This window comes from Siniperca chuatsi, linkage group LG18, assembly GCF_020085105.1.
Source record: "Siniperca chuatsi isolate FFG_IHB_CAS linkage group LG18, ASM2008510v1, whole genome shotgun sequence".
NCBI lineage: Eukaryota > Metazoa > Chordata > Actinopteri > Centrarchiformes > Sinipercidae > Siniperca > Siniperca chuatsi.
Genome location: NC_058059.1, coordinates 19,529,042 through 19,549,799, shown reverse-complemented (window position 1 = coordinate 19,549,799; position 20,758 = coordinate 19,529,042).

The window sequence follows — 20,758 nt, the reverse complement described above, 5'->3', positions numbered from 1 at the left end:
CTGTGTAGTGCTATGTGGACCCAAATGCAGATGACCAGGAAGCGGTATGAGGGTGAAGTAGCCGGATGGCTACAGTGTTCATTAGGGGTGATGTGGTTCACAGGCAGGTACAGGGAGACAGACCAGTAAGCAGACAGGTAGCAAACAGGTAACAGGAAAATAGGCAGATCGGTCCAGGTACGGGAACCAGGTACAACCAAAAGTGCACCAAACGGCGACACACACAAGACAGGAACAACACCAGACAGGAATCACAATGATCCGACACTGAACAAAGAAAGAGACCTGGACTAAATACCCTAGGGGAGGTGAGACAACGAGACACAGGTGCAAACAATCAAGGAAGGGCCAAAAATCAAAACTGGAGGGAAAGCAAACAAAGACAGGAAGTAAAACCACAAGACACACAAGGGAAGGAACACACTACAAAATAAAGCAGGAAGAGACAAAACCTCAAACTACCACAAAACACTTCTCTGCATGACATAGTATTCATACAGCCTTTGTAAACATTGCTCAAGGTTGTTATCTTTAAAGCGAATGAATCATTGCCCATGGAATGTAGTTTTTTGTTTAGATATCAAGGTGGAATAACCAAGAAACTTTGCAATGGCTTTGAGCCTAAACCCCTGCTTTAGTAAAACATTAAGCTGTTCTATGGTAAATTCAGTTCAAGACTTACCTTACACAAACCTGAAGGTTTTTCAGCTTTCTAACCATATGAGAAGTAAGGCTCTGTCTCACCTTAGGCAAATGTCCTCTGGTCATTTTCAAACTGTTGGAAAAAGGAAAAAGACAGGAGTAATATTAAGTTTTTTTTATGTGTTTCATTTGCATTTTAAAAGCTGGTATGTGCTGGGTTGATTTTTTACAATGGTTTCGCAACATTAATTGTCTGCTGGACAGTAATAGCACAACTGGCAAGTGCATGCTCAATACTAACACAAGGGAAATAATCTGTGATGCAAAACGGAGAAAGAGACAATAAAGGAGAGGACAGAGAAAGAGACGGGTGAAAAATATCTGGAATTTTTTTGATGATTCTGCACTCATACCTTGTGCTAAATTACTTCATTAATTATCCTGCCAAGAAAAATTAGGGGAAATTTAACAAGTAGTCATTAGTTAATCTTCAGTTACAATGCACAAGCACGAAGGTCAGTACTATAAGTCATTTTAAACAAAATACATGTTCAGATACAATGGCTTTTGAGGGTATGTGTAGATGGATTTAAACACCATCAAGAGCAATTTGTCATTTTCATGCAGACACAGCAAAGGACTAGCTTGCAATTTCACAACAGCAAAACACTACAGGTTTCCTTACCACTCTGTACAGTTTATGTGCTAAAAACATTCATCAGATGATTTTTGTGATGCAATAGTAATATAGTTTATCTATGGTTGGTTGTCTGTGGTTGCATACACACCTTTGTGTACACATCTGCATGCATGTTTGCTTCCGCATGTTTGTTATATACCATTTGTAGTGATTAATGTCCCATTTCCCCATTTGGTGATAGGAGATGATATCCTGTAATGGCCTTTCTGTTGTAATTTAACGTTTGCACCCAGAGGGTATAAACAACCAACACTAGCTTTGAGTGCAACTTAAAAGAAATGACCAAAGTCACGGGAATGCAATGCAAATCTTATGCAATGGCAGAACAAGGTTTTCATTTTGTCAATGGAAGCCTATTACAGTACAGGAACTCAAAGTTATTCTATGTTATTTGTGTCATAACTGCAGGGTGTAAGGTTATTGAGCAAATATTTTAAATTAAAGCCACTAGAGCTGAAACAGTTGGTTGATTAATTTATTTGTCATTTGACATAAAAGTATTTAACAATGATCGGATAATTGATTAAGTCATTTATTTTATAGTACAGAAATGTCAAACATTTCCTGCTTCCAACTTGTCAAATGTGAGGATCTGTTGAATGAATGAAACCTGTACATTAAAAAGTGATCTTGAAAATGGGATGAGTAATACAGCACATTGCTCAAACCATATGCTGAATAGTAAGATTACACTGGAGGAGGTGCAGAGGGTAATAGATAAAGCTAAATTAAATAAAGCTGTGGGTGTGGAGGACATCCCTAATGAGGTCCTTAAAGCCCCTAATACATTGTCTATGTCAAATGTGCTTTCGGAATGGTATTATTCTATCTGTGTGGAACAAATCCATAATCAAACCCATCCCTAAATCAAAAGTTGACCCTAGAGTTTCATTAAATTACAGAGGTATCAGCCTGATCATTACAGTTTATAAATTGTATTCAGGTGTCCTCAATAATAGACTTAATAATTACCTAGAGTCTCATGCTGTGTTGGTAGATGAGCAGGATGGTTTCAGGAAAAACAGGGCATGTATTGATCATATTTATGCCACATCCTCTGTGATGAGGGCTAGACTACAAGAGGGCAAAACTATGTTTGCTTGTTATGTGCATTTCAAGAAAGCCTTTGACTGGATCAATAGAGATCTTTTGGAGTATAAGTTAATTTGCTCTGGTATTGATGGTAAATTTTACAATGCTATCAAAACCTTGTACAAAGCCCCAGTTGCATGTTTACAGTTAAATAATTTCAGGACCTGTTGGTTTCCTACTCCATTTGGGTGAAGCAGGGAGATGTGCTCTCCCCCACTTTATTTGCCCTTTATGTAAATGATTTAGCTCAAGAAATCAAGCAGGCCGATCTAGGTATACCAATTGATAATATGAATTTTAGCATTCTGTTATATGCTGATGACATTGTGTTGGTTGCAGGGAAGGAGATTAATTTACAAAAAATGCTTGATTTTATGAGTTTATGGTACAGTAAATGGAGACTTGCTATTAACAGTGAAAATACACAGATTATACAGTTTAGAAAGCAATGTGTGCAGCAAAGCAATCATACATTTCAGTTTGGATCAATGCCTTTAAAGTACACCAGTTCTTATAAATATCTTGGTTTTGTCTTTAATGCAAATATGGAGGGAAGTAAAGATTTGTCACAGTCAGCAGGAAGAGCGTTAGGGTTTGTAATGAATAAAATGAAACAGTGTCCTGACCTTGGTTTTTCAATATTTTCAAAACTTATGATTTAACGGTTGGCACAGTTTTATTTCATGCCACAGGAATGTAGGGTTTTAAAGATACCCTGACAGTAATGCTATTCTGAGTTGAGCCATTAGGTGTTTTCTTGGAGTGCAAAATATATGGCAAAATATATGGCTGTTGAAGGGGACATGGTATGGGTCTCATGTCTTGTGAAGCAGAGATTTGAAATAGTTTGGCTGTGGAACCACCTGGTCCAGTTGTGAGAGGAAAGGCTAACCAAAAAGATTTTTAACTGGGACAGAGCACACGGTAACCCTTGGTCAAGAGAGGTCTCTGCAATATTTTCTCTCTCTGATTTACATTTTATTTTCTGCAGTAATTTGCAGTGTAACATAAATATAGTCAAAGAAAAATTACTAAAGATCCATAAGGAACAATGGAAAGCTCAGAAACTATGTTCAAATGAAAGAGGATTACTACACTGAGCCTTATATACAATTCCATTTAGAGAGAGGGCAGTTAAGAACTGGTACCTTGTCTCTGGCAATTGAGGTAGGCAGATATAAAGGTATTCCTGAACAGCAGCGTTTTTTGTGATCTTAGTGTTGTTGAGGATGAATTTAATTTTGTATTCCATTGCCCCATGTACAGTGACTTGAGGAATCATTTGTATGCAGTTGAGGAGCCCTGATTTGTTTTGGTTGTCTGAAGGTAAAATGGTGAGTTGGCTCTTTAATGAGGAGGTTTTTGCTTTAGCAAGATTTATAGATAATGCATGCAGAAACTAAGCCAGAGAACACTATATCCATCATAATATGACCTTATTTGTTATGGAAAGTGAATGTTTTGACAAGTTGAATTTGTGGAACCGTATGTTGTGATTGGTCATGTGGCCATCCTGGTTGTTGTTGTTGTCCAGTGTCTTGTAAGCACCATAAGGTGCAGGACACTCAAATAAACAAATCAATCAATCAATGTATATTTTGGGGTTTTGGACTGTCATTCGGATAAAAAAGCAATTTAAAGATGTCTCCTTGGACTTTTTTCACTCTTTTCTGACATAATTGGTTAATCATAAAGATAAGTGAAAATAATAATTTGTTGGAGCCCGAAACGGTACACTTTGTATTACACAATGTGAGGGTAATGTCCAGTTTCTCTTTCAATGCGTGCATTTTAAGAAAGATCACGTCCCAACAGGTTGACAAGGCTATTACATTCCAAATGCAGATAAAAGACAGTATGTGGCCTCTTTAGCCCAAGTTTAGAACAATTCAGCATCACAAAATACACTGCAACTCGGGATCACCTCCAGAAGCTATAGCAAGTTTATCCTTGATACACCAACTCATACAATATAGGAAAAAGCCAAGGGTTCAGCCTACTTTCATTTAGTCCTTCAGAACCTGCATCCTTCCCTAAAATGGGTAATGAATATGAACTTTTTTATGTTGAAATAATGTAATAAATAAAATGTTGCATCAGACTTTAATGCAAACTGTGCCCACTTTGGGTTCCACTAACATTTTGCTAACAATGGATTCTGCACCACCAGTTCCTCAGAACTTGCATGTCAGCTGGCTTTAAGGCATTGCTGTTTGTTTTATTAAAAAGCACAAACAAAATGTAAAACTACCTTGTTGTGGTCCTTGAATGCCACCGTGAGTCATTTTAATGTTTCTTTTAATCCAATCATCAGTTTAGTTCAAGGATAATTAAGACAGCTGCTGGCATCTGCTGTTCACCAAGTTTCTGCTTTACCTTGTGTTTGTGGTTCTGCTTGATTTGTGTATGCTGTGCGTAATTGTACTGTCATCTGAATATTATTTACTCCCTGCAGCAAATCCTATTGTTTGTTGCTGTTGTCCGACGTATGTAGCTTCCTGCTGCTGCTTGTTATTGCTGATTTGCCACTGCAGGATATCTGTGAGCTTAGTGCTCACTGGCATCTGCTCAACTGATGTAACCAGTGATTCATTCCCCTTCTTGGGAATTGACTGACAGAAATTTGTAGCTAGTGGTAAGTAGGGAGCCAGATGGCATCCAGGTTGGCTTTTTTACCAATGGAGACTGTGAATTAAACTTTGTTTATTCTTTGTATTGGAGGGCTGCAACAAGATAGTCCGGATAGTGAATGTGACATGGAACCTTTTTTCTTTACTTTAATGTAGTTGGGGTTTTGACTTGAATCCCCCGACAAGGGAATTTTTCGATAGATTTCCAGCTCCTGTATGACAAAACAACAATGACAGCTAAAAGATGACGAAGACAATTTAATTCGAGCTGGGTATCTTTTGATATGTTTTGACACTAATGCTGATACAATATCAGACTTTCTAAATAGTTTCAGTACCAATAACAAAGCAAAGGAATTATTGAGGAATAAAAGCATTTTTTTCAACAAAACTTTTTGTTTTCATTTACAAAAGAGACACATTAACGTATCAAATGTTAAACACAAACAACCATACAAAAACTTAAATAAGATCTGTCTGTAATTTTCTCTACATTTTTCCTGCCCCCGCATCACAGCCTATAATGATCTCAATAAAGCCAAATAAAAGTACTCTTCCCTTCTCACACAAGTCTCCAATTTTCTTGCTCCCTTGATCTGTTTTTCTTACTTTTCTTGTAAAATGATGAAGCCCTTGAATGATTTCGTAGGATTTCATGTTATAATTAATCCATTCTGTGTATGAAGTGACAAAGTAATAAGGTCCCCTGAGGTTAGTTTATAATGTAAAGACAGTGTTCAGAAAGTTCAGAATGAGGTGGCAGCAGAGGAGAATATAAAAATATAACCTATTTGTCACAAAATGCTTCACAGAGATAAGTGGCCAAAACACAGCAGACATAAAAGAGTAAAAAAAAGCATAAAGAGAAAAACAAGGACATCAGAAACTTCAGAGCCAGAGCATGTGCATCTGTGTGGGCTAATGTGTGAGTCTTCACACAGATATACACCTGTGAGTGGATATTAGTGCCCAAGGCAACACAAGAACAGTCTGTAGGAAAAATGAGTAAATTATGGATGCTGGGAGGTACAAATGGAGCGTGTGGTGCAGTCAGAGTTAATGTAGCCTGCAGACTCTACTAAATTCCAGCCCGTGGAATTCTTAATTATTGACACAAATATGGAGACAAGTCCATTAAAACCAAGTTAATCCTTGTATCCTTGTGGAGACATACTTCTTGACATGTCCTGTTGAACTGTAGATGTATCCTTTGGGTTTTTACATATTAAGGGCTGATGTTTTGTTTAAAAAATAAGAAAACCCTAAAAAATGTCTTATTACACATTCCTATAATATATCTGTTAGGGTTTAGTGACTTTACAGAGAGCTGAACATACTTACATAGTAACGTCAATATTTCAAAATATTCCTACCGTAACTTATATTTCTTTCAGTATTGTACTTATGCCTCTTTACTTTATCCAACAGTATATTTTTAATTCATCACATCATGAAGTAATAAACATCATTGAATTCAGTTTTGTGCACATGAACACACTTCGCTCAAAGTTCAGTTCACACACATTAAAATTAACTAGTTTGCATTCATAGTTCACAATTTTGAATATCAAAACTAAGTTCCCAGTACCAAAAACTAACCCAGTTCATGTTCATTTCTTCTGTTTTTTTCCTTTACAAAAGGCTGTGAGTTTGACTTGGGTGGAGGAACTTTGCAGCTGTTGGCTTGTGGTCTTACCCTTTCTTAATGATTTCTTGTGATCATCATTCACTCGCAGATATTTCCCAAGACTGGTCGGATGTTTCATCTCGATGTGTCGTTTCAAGAATGTGTGACCCATCAGATTCTGCAACCCAAAACACAGTGTCGTTAACTCTCGTGGGACTTAACGACGCTCACGTTTATCAGTTGCAAATGTTCAGTTCACCAAAAACATGCGCGTTCATGCACAACACTGGTTGTATTTTTCTCATATGGCTTCAGTATAATATTATAGGGACTGTCAGCCTGTGTGTCCTGTCTGGAGTCTCTCCAGATAATGGTGAAGAATAGGTGGAATGATCATAATGCGCACACGTCAGCATCGCGGCACCCTTCTAGAGAGAGACTGTTAAAGTTGTGGCGTTTCCAGCCATTACTCCCAGTTTATCACCATGAAACTAGAGGCCGCTGGGTGTTTTACATAATGTGAACAAAGCGCATGAATGCCAACACAAATGCATGGCACGCAAATGTTGGCCTTACCAAATGAGTGTCTTAAATAACAGGTGTGTCTTTGTGGCCTATGATTATAAATACACTGATCTATCTCTTATATATTTTTGTATTGCCATATTTATGTCAATAAACTAACTATTGATGATTTTTTTTAACATTCTCTTTTGTCATAAAACGAAGACATTGAATAGACAGACAATAATTGTCACACTGAGCTCATTGGAAAGTGGTACATTGGGTGCTCTTTACAATCTGGCTATTACAGTGTGCACTATTGTAATACAGGTGTGCCAGGTCATTTGGAGTCCACTGGAGCCACAGTTTATAATTTTTCTATCAAAGGGACAATGGAAGACAATTTTTGGATGCTAACTTTGCATTGTGAAGGAGCGAATTACTGTGAGCTCCTGAGCATCCAAGCTAACGAGCACCAGCAAACAACTCTTCAAACTACTTTGCATTTGTACTGAATGGTGGGAGATGCAAGACACAGGTTAACACGTAGTGATGAGTGAGAATAATAACTGACTCCAGAAGTTACGTCCAAGAATTGTCTGTTGTAGCACTTTTGTGTGGTATCGCAGTCGAACCTTGAGTGCATTTGCATGATGTGAGTGGTGGTTTGAATTTGCAGCTAATCTGCATGTTGTTTCCCATTATACTCTGAAAAAAAACATCCTCCTCCTCTCCTCTCCTCCGTCATATATTCCTCTGAACAAATATCTATGGTGCTCACAAAAACTTTCACTGACAGAAGGTTGGCTTGTGAGTTAAGCGCTGCTTTTGGCTGACCTTCAAGTGTTGAGGTTACTTCACACTTAAAATACTGTGGGTGTAGTTTAAGTACTGGTTTCAGGTTTGAAAGTGAGTTTACTTTGAAAGGGACAAATGGCTTTTTAATCATGTAATGTAATGTTTTATGTTCCCTTTATTTTATTGTTTGTTTGTTTTTTGTTTTTCCAGGTGGCACTGTTATCACGTGACCAAAGTGATGACAACTGAGCCATCGCCATGAAAACCAAACTAACTCCAACCATTGATGAGGACTGTAGAAAGCTCTGGAAAAAAATAATACATGGAAATAGAATTAATGTATGTGTTTTGGTACATTTCATTTTTTTTTACTACTGTCTTTCTTGCGTGTGTGTGTTTTGTGTTTGTGCTGTTTAAAAGTACAAACATTGTCATGGACAGCTGGCCAGATGTGAGGCCAGTGTTGGGGACACCATCGCCCACGAGGAGACGTCCTACCAGGACACTGGAGGCAAACAGTTGAAGGGGAATCCAGGTATTTGAAGGTCTCATTACAGAGAGAGCAACACAACTAGCTTGGTGTGATAAGGAGCAGCTAAAGGACTTTATCTTGACAGAGTCTGATAAATAAAGTCTAATAAATGAGTTGCCAGAGAGACTATGCAGCAATGGAGATTGCTTTTCCTCTGATATGACCACATTATTAATGTCATATAATGGTTTTATTTTTGTTACAAGCAACTGCTATTGTGTGATGTTTGTTGCATTAATGGACTTGTGTCAAGTAGAATTTCATAATTTCAGTAACTATGAATTTGATATTCATGAATTGTCTCTCATCTTCCATATGGTGGTTTTTCAGTAGCAAACCAGAAGCTGCAGCTCCAAATATCATCTGTTCATTCTGTTGTGCATAAACAAAGCTGCAGTGTTTCCAAACACCAATGTTCATGTTGCCTTACATAAACACTGGCTGCATTACTTAGCTACAACGCATAATTGCTGTATACACATTGTGAGGATTACATAAGATAGTCCTCTGCTTTCTCCTGCCAAAAATAAATTGGGGGGGATCCCTCAATTACAAGATGTTAGATGCTGATGTCTCCTCAGCATCTAATTTTGCTCATGAGCGTCTTTATGCCCCTCATAAGGACTGCTGTCATTAAGTGTCATTTGTTTTGAGGATAGTGCGCAGGTAATTGCAAATGATGCACATATTGTTACAGTCTGCAGCATTTTCCTCCGGGATCCAGGAGATCAGAGAGGAAATTCTCGCTCAACAATGGCCTCATCAGGTGCGTTACATTTTCTCTTTTTTTCCGTCTTGGAGAACAAGCTGTGTGAGGAGATGGATGGCATGGAAGATGGAGGTGATGAAAAGAGTGGATAGCTGCTAACTCTCCTGCCACTTCTCCTCATACAGCTCCTCTTCCTCTACGGGTGGAAGCTGCAGGTACAATCAGCAAATAAAAAAGGAACACTAATATCGGACCACCTCTCTTCCAGTTGCCGGATGACTGGGTGCTCAGCATTCTGCACAGCGGCACCACTTTTATTGTGCCACCAACATTTCAACCAATGGCACAATGGGCCACATTCATGAAACATTCCTCCATACATTTTGTTCATAAGCACAAGTTAAGATCAAATCTATGAACTTCATTTGGATTCATCAATGTTTTTTTATTTCCAAAATGTTCGTAGGTCGAAACAACATTTACAATGGTTCGCTCGTAACCAACCCCTCGTAAACTCATTTGCACAGATTCCTATTGTGGTTTGTGGCGAGTTCTAGGTCAAGATACAGAAAATAAAATGCTACTAACATCGGGAAAATACCAAATAAATATTCCAATAGAGGTGTTTTTTTTTTACTTTATCGGGGTCATGGTTGTGGTGACAGTACAGCAGCAAATACGACCGTTTCCCAGTAACTTTCTCCAGCTCACCCTGAGGAATCTTCATGTGCTCCCAGATCAGCTGGGCAATGCAATCCTTTCAGTGTTCTCTTATAATATGACTCAATTTTTGTCATTATTATTATTATTGCCCTTGTTTGCTCTGACAGGTAAATGTGTCACACATGGCATTAAAGAGTGTTGCCCTTAGGATGATTTGGGCGTTTCCTTATGCTAATGACTGATTTTAGAACAATCCTGATTCACATGGGTAAGAACAAATCAGAGGTCAGCTCACATTTCATGGATCAGATGTAGAGTTTTCTTATTTTTTTCTTACTCACTTTTCATATATATTTCATACATAACAAATGTGAGAGAAGAAAAATAAGAAAACATTCGTGAATGAGGCTCAGTCTCATATATATTTATAGATATATACACACACACTGCACTGGACGAGGTAGATTTGCCCCAGACTGCATTGTCTTCGCAGCTCTTGAGAGTTTTTATTTGGACCTAAAAAGATATTTCTGTTATTTATTTGTTAGTTTAAACCTTAATACTGTCAATCATGTTGTCAAAAAAATCAAAATCAAAATCTAACAATCTAACAGATGTGACAATATAGAATATTGCTTATGTTTTGCATTCTCATAAGAAACATAACCAACCAGGGCCTGCAACCTTTTTACACAGGCTGCCTTCATCTTCATTATGCTATGCCATGTTATACGTTTGCATAACTGATTCTATGAATGGATATGTGTCTGTGATTCATCCTTGTTAAGTCGCATAATGAGACAGGCAGATATAACAGTCGTGAAAACAGCATTTCATGAAACGCTTGAATTGAAACAAAAGCACTGCACTGTACATAACTTAAATGTGCTTAATGAGGCCAAGATGCAGTTTCACACATGCGTGCTAAGACACACAGTGGAACACACATGGCTCCTGATGTCATTTTCATAAATCACATTCCTCCAGGTCTGGATTTAAGAGTTGAGCAGATTCTAAAATCCATTTTGATTTCCACAGTGGCATGAGGTAATAAATCATTAAGCACATTCCCTTATGCATCCTCTTAAAGAGCAGTGAACACCGGCTCGTAAATCTCCCGTGACTTTGCCATCCTCCTCTCCTCCAGGGTCCAGGGTAAAAACAAAGCCATACCCATCCTCATTCTAGCACGATTCACCCCGGCACTTTCAGCCTTTTGATGTCTGAGGCGCAGTCTTGCTGTACTGTAGGACAATCGAAACAAGACACCAAACCACGGAACACCTTTTCCAGACAGCATGCTTTGATTCTCCTCCTCTGACACATGGCTTATATACTTTCACATACAGTAAGCCTTTGAAGGTTTGAAAAGAGAGCTGCTGCACCCCTATTAAAACAGATTACTTTTCTTGATAGAGCAATCATTACATGCACTTGTACCATCAATTTTATCAAACTTTTATATCCAAACTCCACACTTATCTGCACTCAACACATCTGTTCCCGGTGTGTGGGTTGGGCTCAGTACCAGTGGTGAAATGTATCTAAGTACATTCACTCAGTTTTGACTACTTATGCTTTACTTGAGTGTTTTAATTTTCTACTACTTTATACTTATACTCCAATACATTTACAATATCTGACAGATATAGTTTCTAGTTACTTTTCAGATTAAGACATTAAGAGAGGACAATGTTTTAGAGAGTGGAAATTATGGCAATTAAATACATTTTAAAGAAGTTTTTCGAGAAACTTTGGTTGTGTATATGGAAATGAATCGCAGTTTTTTGCAAATTTTGCATGGACGATTAGTCGAAAAGATGATATTTGTTATCTTTGTCTCATATGTTTGCTGTTCTCAAAGTCATCTTACATGGTACCTTAGACTGCTGGGCCAGTAGAAAGCCTGTTTTAAGGTGCTTTTCCTTGTATGTAAAGAGGGCCTAGGATAGCTTTTGACTTGATCAATTTTGAATTAAGAGGTCACATCACTACAGTCTTTACTGTAGTATGCTACAGTAGGCTTAAAAACATGAGGTGCACCACTCTACCTTTATTTTGAAAGATTGCACAGGCAGAAGTGCAAACGCTTTTCTATCACCTGACAACGACAAAGTAAACGGCTGTCAATCACTTAGCTGGCATAGCTAATGAGCTTGCTAATATTATTAAGAAGAAACATACAGTCCTCTTCATCTATTTCAGTCAAAGCTGTTTATATTTATCATGTTTTTCTCTGTTGGTGATGAATCAGGTTAGGAAGAATGCCACCATTACCAACTTGTCTTCCATTTTACAAATCTAACAGGAGAAAGGCCTCATCTGACTGTACAGCAACAAAAAAGGTGCAATGACTGAAGGTATCTCTCTGCTCTGACTTGTAAATTTTTAAACACAGAGTGCTAAGGGCTTTTCTCCAAAAAATGCAAGGTGAGCAGAGCGGATAAAAAGTGAGATGCTTAGGGTGCCTTTGCAGTGCCTTGTGCCTTTGCTTTAGACTGCTGAACTCTTATATGTTCCCATTTTCATATACCACCTACCAGCCCATTTATATTCAATGTCATTGGTAAAGCCATATTAAGTGCATTAAAACCAGCTGTAATAAGTGATAGTTTTCTGGAAAGAATACCTAGTATAATTTCATAATAAATATTACAAAATGTAGCGTTGGTACAATAAAAGTTGAAATTCCACAGGATTTAGCAAATACTACAGAAAAGTAGGCTACATTTAAGAGAATCCTCAGGGATCATGAATACTTCATATGATCACATTTAGATTTTTCATACATGAATCTTAACCAAGGCCTTTGAAGGTGCCTGTGTTCTAGCAAGGACATGGTATATTTTGAATATACTGATATAAGGTTTTGCCTATCTTTGCTTTGCTCAGTGTACTCATTGTGTCAGTTAGAGCAGCATAAGATCCCTGTATGGCTCTGATGGGGAGGTATGATCTTTCAACATGTCTGATCTCAGCAAGTAAAACCTCTAACGACGCACAGAGAAGCTCATCTTTAGAGGCACGTCTAGTGATCCTGCACTGGGAACAAGGGAGCAGAGTGCTCGCAAACCCTAATTATTCACAGCAGGGAGGCTATTGTCTGGCACTAAGGACAAAGACACAAGAACTAATCAGTAGGTGACAGTCTCCACAGGACCTATGGGATTCAGTATCCTGGAATTTGATTTCTCCTTCAGGCCCCTTCCATGGAAAATGTAACCTTCTGGGAAGGGCTTAATGGGGTTTTTGCTTTTGGGAGGAATTCATCATGGAAACATGGCATTTACTGCACCTTTACACTTGTTAATAAAAGGCATTCACAAACAAAGCAGTTTACCTCTCTTCATGTGTACACAGCAGAACTGATGATCAAACAACGCAGTGAGACACAATGAAATAACACAATACATGGTTCAAACAGCAAGGCAGAACCTGCATTATGTATTGTGTAGCTATTTAGTCTTTGATACAGTGTCAGCATGTTTCCAGCAATACAGGCAGACTCTACATAAGAACAGCATTATACAGATGTAACTAATCTGCCTCAACTCTGTCCTCTGTGTCAGAGCTCTGTTTGTGTAGCTAAATGCTGCTTTGCTGTATTCTATGTGGGTCTGTCTGTGAGTATTATTGTTGATGAGGTAGGCGAGGAGTCATGAATGCTGTATACTTTTGTATCAACTTGATACAAATACAATTGACATAAAAATAAGCTATAGAAAATATGTTACGAAAGTGAAATGTTGTGTTTCAGTACAATGGCTTCACCCTTTGAAATAAATGAACATCTTGCAGCTGTCACATGTGATTATTACCACTTACTCCAAAAAGAAAGCAAAAACTACTCCAGAATAAAGTAATTATGCATGCATTCAGATAAAACTGCATTACAGAAAAACACACACCACTTTATTATACTGATGGTCAATGCAAACACCAGGGCTTATCAAGTTCTGTTCTTCAAGTTTTGTTCTTTTTCAAATTTCTGCATATTGTCATGTCAGAGGTGTGAAATCTTGAAATGCTTAGGTCTTTAGCTGTAACTTCTCTCATGTCACATTTGCTTTTGTTAGTGAGGAAAACATTCAGTAAGACAAGTCATGCCTCAGAATACAAATTCTGCCATTCAAGCAGCAGGGATGTTGGCAGAGATGCTGGTACAAAATGACACAATGTTATAGCCCAATGGGCTGCGACAATAGCAGTCAATCTGAGTGAAATAGACACATTTGGTATCTACGATGTAATCTGTGGAAGAAATCAAAAGAGCAAAATGGAACACAAGGGAAACACTTTATTGAATCGTATGTTAATATAACAATAGGGTACTTGCTTGTCTTGGTAACATATAACACCATTAAGAATGAATTTAACAGACAATCCTGTTAATCAAAGTCTGTTTACCAACTTTTACATGACCCTGTCACAGAAGCCCGCCCTGACAGAAGGACAACATGATTGGTATCCCTAGCTGTTCAATGGACAAAACAAACTGAATACCAGTTGCATTAACAACATGCCTGATGCACCTAATTCTTCCCAGTGAATGCTTATGTCTTGATGTGCTTGCTTCGCAATCAACTAATTGCTACAAATACTGTGACATTAATCATCTGCTCCATCCTGATACTGTACATCATGCCTGACAATTAACCAACATATCACCCAGTTGCTTTAAGCAGCAGTAGAGCAAATTTGCATATGCCTCTACAGGGTGTGAGACATATTTCAGAGCATTAGATTTGAATTCCAACCTTATGTTATAATATTTATATTGTTTGGTTAATATTCCCATAATGCTACATGCAAGGTTAAAACATAAATGTCCCGGCACTGCTACCTCCCTACGCCCAACTGTCCCCATAATATCAAAAGCAAGATAAACACTAAAGGCCCTCTCTTTAGATTTAATGAGCTGTAGTCAATACATTTTGGCAGTTGGCACAAAATATAACTGTTGGCTGTCATTGGGTCAATGTTCATAGCTCTCTCGGCATGCTAGGCCAAAGAGGGTTTGTTAGAGACGTGAGAGGTCTGTATTGTAATGTTTTGTTGTAACACTTTACTTGGACAATCCGCCTACAGATTGGTTGCAGAGTATTTGTAGCATTTCAACTGTTTCGCTGTTGTCTGTAGATGTTTAACAGATTATCAACAAAGTATATGTGACAAATCATGAACATACCCTAACAAAGATGTTTTTTGTGCCTAAACCTAACCAAACCTTTATATGTGAAACAGTTGAATTGTTGAATCTCAATCAAGCTGCTGAAATGTTACAAATACTCTATAAGCTATCTGTAGGTGGACTATCCAAGTAAAGTGTAACCGTTTTGTTATTTCAAGTCAGTAAATAGATTCTTTTTGCTGTTCAGAAACACCAACAAAGTGGGGAATCTTTCGGCTGTTAAACGATCTAGCTTTAACTGTGCAGGTAATTTTCTAGCCCCATGCACTCTAGCTAGGCAGCAGTTGAGTTGACTCGAGTAGTGACCAACAGTTATTATTCGCGAATAGTAAAGAATACTCAGAATCTCTGTTATCTTTTAAACACATCATCACGTCAAAAACTTGCACCTTTATCTGTCAGTTTGTGAAACTGTGTTAGTTAGCTTATATTAGCTTAGCAGCCAAGTGAAACAGAGATCTCAGCAAATTATCAGAATCAGAAATACTTTATTGATACCTGAGGGGAAACTTCTTTTGTTACAGCAGCTTGTTAAAATTTGTCAAAATTTGTCAGAAATGTGACTTTTTAAGGGGTTCACCTACCTTGAATTGTATCTCTCTTTATACCAAGCTCTCTGCCCACTCGGGATGCAGGTTGAGTGTCAATGTAAAAGGGTTGTCCTGTGACCTGTGACCCAGTGGACGATTCACACCACGATTAGGTCTGTACCTAGGTTGCTCCTGCTGCTGCAACGCCCTGGCCTTGAAAGGAGCAGGATTTCTGTATATGTAGACATATTTGACAGCTAAGAACGGAGGAATAATTTTATGTGTATGGTAGCATCCAGGGTTACATAACTTTAAAAAACGATCATAACTGAACCTGGAAAAGTCACGAGCGTGGCAGAGAATATTGGTGAGGATGGAAATAACAAGTTTACTTTTTGTGTTGTATTTACTGTAGGTCATATTCCTCATTTTGATTCAAATAAAGCCAGATAGCCTGTAGTTGAGTGATTAAGCATGGTACAATGATAGGACGTAAAAGCATTAGCTCATTAGTTAAGGTATGTAGCTCTAAGCTTGAGCTCGACCTTGCGCACACTGCATGCAATTTCATTTCTGATGTGAAAACCCAGCTCAGGACAAGAACATTTTAAACTGAGACATGAAGAAGAAGAAGAAGGAGAAAGATGGACCTCTTGGTGGTTAGTATACAAATCTGAGTTAAGCTACCATGGAAGTAATGCTCATCACATTACACATTTGATTCAATTTCTTTTTAATAATAAAAAAAAAGATTAAATATATACTCACTTGCTACAAATAACTATATGTTACGTTATTTTCCCTCAACATCAACAGCAACATTTTTCAAAAATAGCTATGTTGCATTTGTTATTATGACCCTATGAGAATCATGGCCTGAAAAATCACACAGGGCCCAAGAATACAAAGTAAAGAGATGTCATTATCTTAGATCAAGGATGACTACATAATTCAGGCCATTAGAAAAGAGAAAATGTTTAAGCTTTCTCTTTTCATATAGTATGACAGCTGACCATTCTGTCTCTGTGGGAGTGAATTGCTTTGCTTGCTCACCTGTGAATTTGTCTTTTGGAAGGACTCACTGTCACTTCTCTAACTGATGCTGCATCTTACAAGGAAACAATCACCACGAGTTACAGCTCCAGAAAATGTGCTGCTTGTACATTCCTGTTTCAATTTCAATGTCATAACATGTTTACTTCACCACATACAGCACAATAAGTTCAGCCTGATACCTCACACATACTACATACATATCTACCTCCATTTCCATTTGCATATACTCTGTGACTGCTACACTTATATCGTCTAAATCTCATCTTCCTTTGACCTTCTTAGTTGGCCCCAGATTTCTGAACCTGTTTGAATCAATTGAACAAGGCTTCAGGCAATGGAAAGAACAAATCAGCCTTGTCAGAGGATGTCTCTCACTTTCAATTTCCTCCCTAGTGTTACAGGCAGTGGATCACCTATTTCAAGCCAGCTATGTTATGTTTCTTTTCCAGAAAATACAAACAACCCTCCCTTGTCAAAAAGTAATATCTGAACTATCTGCAATGGCTCCTAGTGAATCAAAATTCAAAAGCCCCAGTGGGCACTCATGAAAGGAGAAGGAGAAAGTACTGTCCTTATTTTTCTTCCACAGATGAATGCTGATCTATGGTCTAACAGTCTATTTTACTTTCACAGATGACGGTTGATCTATAGTCTAACTCAAATATAACTAGAAATCCTTGAAAAAGAACCTAAACAAGGCAAGCAAACTTCATTCAAATTATATAAAAGAACAAGACTTAAGAGTCTACAGCCCACTTGTGGCTCAGTGAGACTGCAATGCATTCACTCACTGTAAAGAAAACTAAACTGTTAGATAGATAAATCAAAGTATTGACAAGAAAAGTCAGGGGATCACCAAAGTTCACAAATACCATGTCTGTACAAAAATACATTATGATCCATCCAACAGTTGTTAAGACATTTGGCTCTGAACCACAAATGTCAACCTGCTGGCAGGTATAGAGGAAAAATCAGTGCATTATCAAATTCATTGGGATTCATACTCTGGGGAACATAAATGTAAAATTTGTGCATATCCATCTTAAAGATGTAGAAATATTTCAGTAGATAACTGCTGGTATCATTAGAAGAACAGATAGGGGATCACCAAAGTAATTAGGATTCATCCACTGGACACCATGAATATCTGTACCAAATTTCATGTCAATCAAACCAACAGTTGCCAGGACATTTCACTAAAAAACAAGAATATCGACCTCATGTTGGCACTAGAGGAAAAGTTAGGGAATCGCCAAAGTAGAACGTAAGTAGGCTTCATCATCTGGGAACCCTGAATGTCTGTACAAAATGGCAGTCCATCCAATAGTTGGTGAGATATTTCACTCTGTGCTGGGTAAATTGGGTAAAGACCAACATTGCCATCCCTAGAGCCAAACTGCTGGTGTGGATAAAATGTCATGAGCATCTGTGTGTCACGGATACGCCAGGTTCCACCATAAGTCAATCATACACACCTGCTCCCTATCACACTCCTGTTCCCCATCAGCACCTGATCACAAGGATAAAAGGCTCAGCACTCACCTCAGTCAGTTGCCTGACCTCGTTGAACTAAGGACTCCACATGAGAGTCTTCATAACTCCTACATGCCACTCCAGCGTGTTCCTACCCCAGCGTGTTCCCCACTCCGTCCTACTCCTGCGTGGTTTCTTCTCCATCCTACTCCAGCGTGCTCCCCACTCCATCCTACATCAGCAAGGTATCCACTCCATTCCACTCCAGCGGGATTCCCCTTCTCCGTACTTGCGTACCTGTCTGCTTTGGCTGTAATCAAATAAACATCAGTTTCCATATCGGTGTCTCCTGCCTCTCTGTCCATAACACTGCGTGGCCTACAGACTGGAAAAACTTTTTGCGGTCTCTTTGTTTGCAAGTTTAATTGGCAGTGTCTTCCTAAAGACAATAAAAGTAAGGATATAAAGACACTGCCCTGCCAGGCACTGGTAACCTGAGGCTGTTTATACAGTTTTTTTCTAGGTTGAGTAGTTTTTAACAAGATCTTTATAGAACTCTTATCCATCTATCCACATCTATTTAAAACAGAAAAACAAAAGTCTTGTTCTCTAATCAATTACACCTCACACTACTGAGGTTTCTTCTTGATCCTCATTGTCTGCAGCCTTCAGTATTATGAACCACCAGATGCTCTCTCTGTGCCATTGTTAATGACCTGTGGATTCCTGGGGTTTAGATCCTTGTGCATAGCATTTGACATGACTGATTGCTGTTAGCAGGGATCCTGGAGGTGTCTTTCTCTTCACGTACTGTCTAGAGATTATTAAAATTATCGGCTGATAATCATATTTCACACATGAATCAGCATCAGTATAATCCTGACGTGCTCTCTGTCTATGGCATAAATCAGCACAGCACGTAGCTTCTCCAGCTGTTGCTTTACACTTGACAGTCTACCTTTTTATGCTTTCCTCTCACACAGTTGAGGCCTAACTTAATTCCCCAGTTGGAAGTCTCCATGCAGTCTCAGCCTCAGCATCGACAAAGCTACAAGACAAGATCACATCATGATACATTGATGATTGCAATAATGAAACAGCATTCCCATGAGAAGTTCACTAGTTCTCAAATTGTCTCTATTATGGTTGCCAATTCCCGCAGATACCCCCAACACATTGTGCCATTTTCCCCTACAAAATGTGTTCACAGCTTCTGTCCTGATGATGATTGTAAGAACAAATAGGCGACTTATACAAAACACACTTGGATGTCATCTGACTTAAAGGTACCCAATAGAGTTTTCTTGTAAACATACACAGCTATGTTTACATTCACCCAAAATGCATTGTGTGTATCCTTCCAGATAACACACTTACAAAGCCAAGTTTTTCAATATATTGAAAGCTGCATTGTTTACGTCCATGAATGCCAGCTGGCAGTCTACTTCTATGGTGTTTGTGTAGCAAATTGTTACATTTCCTGGCACATTACCTCCACCAGCCGTTTTGAGTTTTTGCTGGAAAGTTCATTTTTGACCTTGCAAATACAAGTTTGACAAAATAATCTTAACGCTAGGTCCACTTACTAACTTTTTTCAGAGCTTTCAACCGCATCTCACGGTCTTCAGCGAATGGGGTAAGCAAACTTCATCTGCTTTCATTAACAGTTTTGTCAAACTGTTGATCAGTGGAATAGCAAAAGGTTTTGAGTGTCCAAACATAATAGTTATTTTCTAAAAATTCAAAAATGTGAGTAGCGCAAAATGGAAGGGATGAAATATAAAGTGGGGGACAAAGGTACTAACATTCAAGAAAGTTTTTTTTATTAAATCCTGGTGTGACTGGTTTAGTAGTAGATTGTAAATGTTCCATAGTCATTGTTATGTTATGCAACAGATTTGTGTCTTTTGTTTAGTTTTGCTTTGCTTTTCCAGCCGAGTAGTGAGGGAGATTTGAAAGCTATCTACCAAGTTCACTTGCTATAGTACTTGGTCTCAGAGCTCCAGATCATTTCTAGGCAGAAGAAGAAGTAACAGAAGAAAAGTGCAAAACAAACAATACAGCCGCCAGCAGCTCTCAGCAGGTTACAAATGGAAATATATTAGCCACGTTAATCCACACACACTGCATCCCAAAGTTTGACTAAGATTAGCCAGGATGGGCCAGGAGGGTCGCAAGTAAGTTTATACATACACATCCATACACACACATTAGTTTTTAAAAAATTCACTGTGATCCAAAAAGTGCACTTTCATGTGTCAAGAAGCAAGATCCCAAATGTTAATGTCTTTTCTGCACTTTAGCACCCATTATAGGCCATGACAAGGCTGCATTTGGATGCAAAATGAAGGTTTGTTAGCTATATATGACCATTATTTCAGCAGCATTGAAGTATTGCAGCATTTTCTTTTCTATCGGCTAATAGGCTGTTCTTTTTCAGGGTCTACATGTACAGCATGTCCAATCAGAGTAACATTAAAAAATATTGCCATTGCCATATCCAACACACAGTATTGGATGGTTTTCGGGATTTCAATACACCCTCTGGATATACTTAACAAGTTCCATGAAGACCGCCTCTCTCTTCCAGAAATGTGTTTGGAGTTTGTTT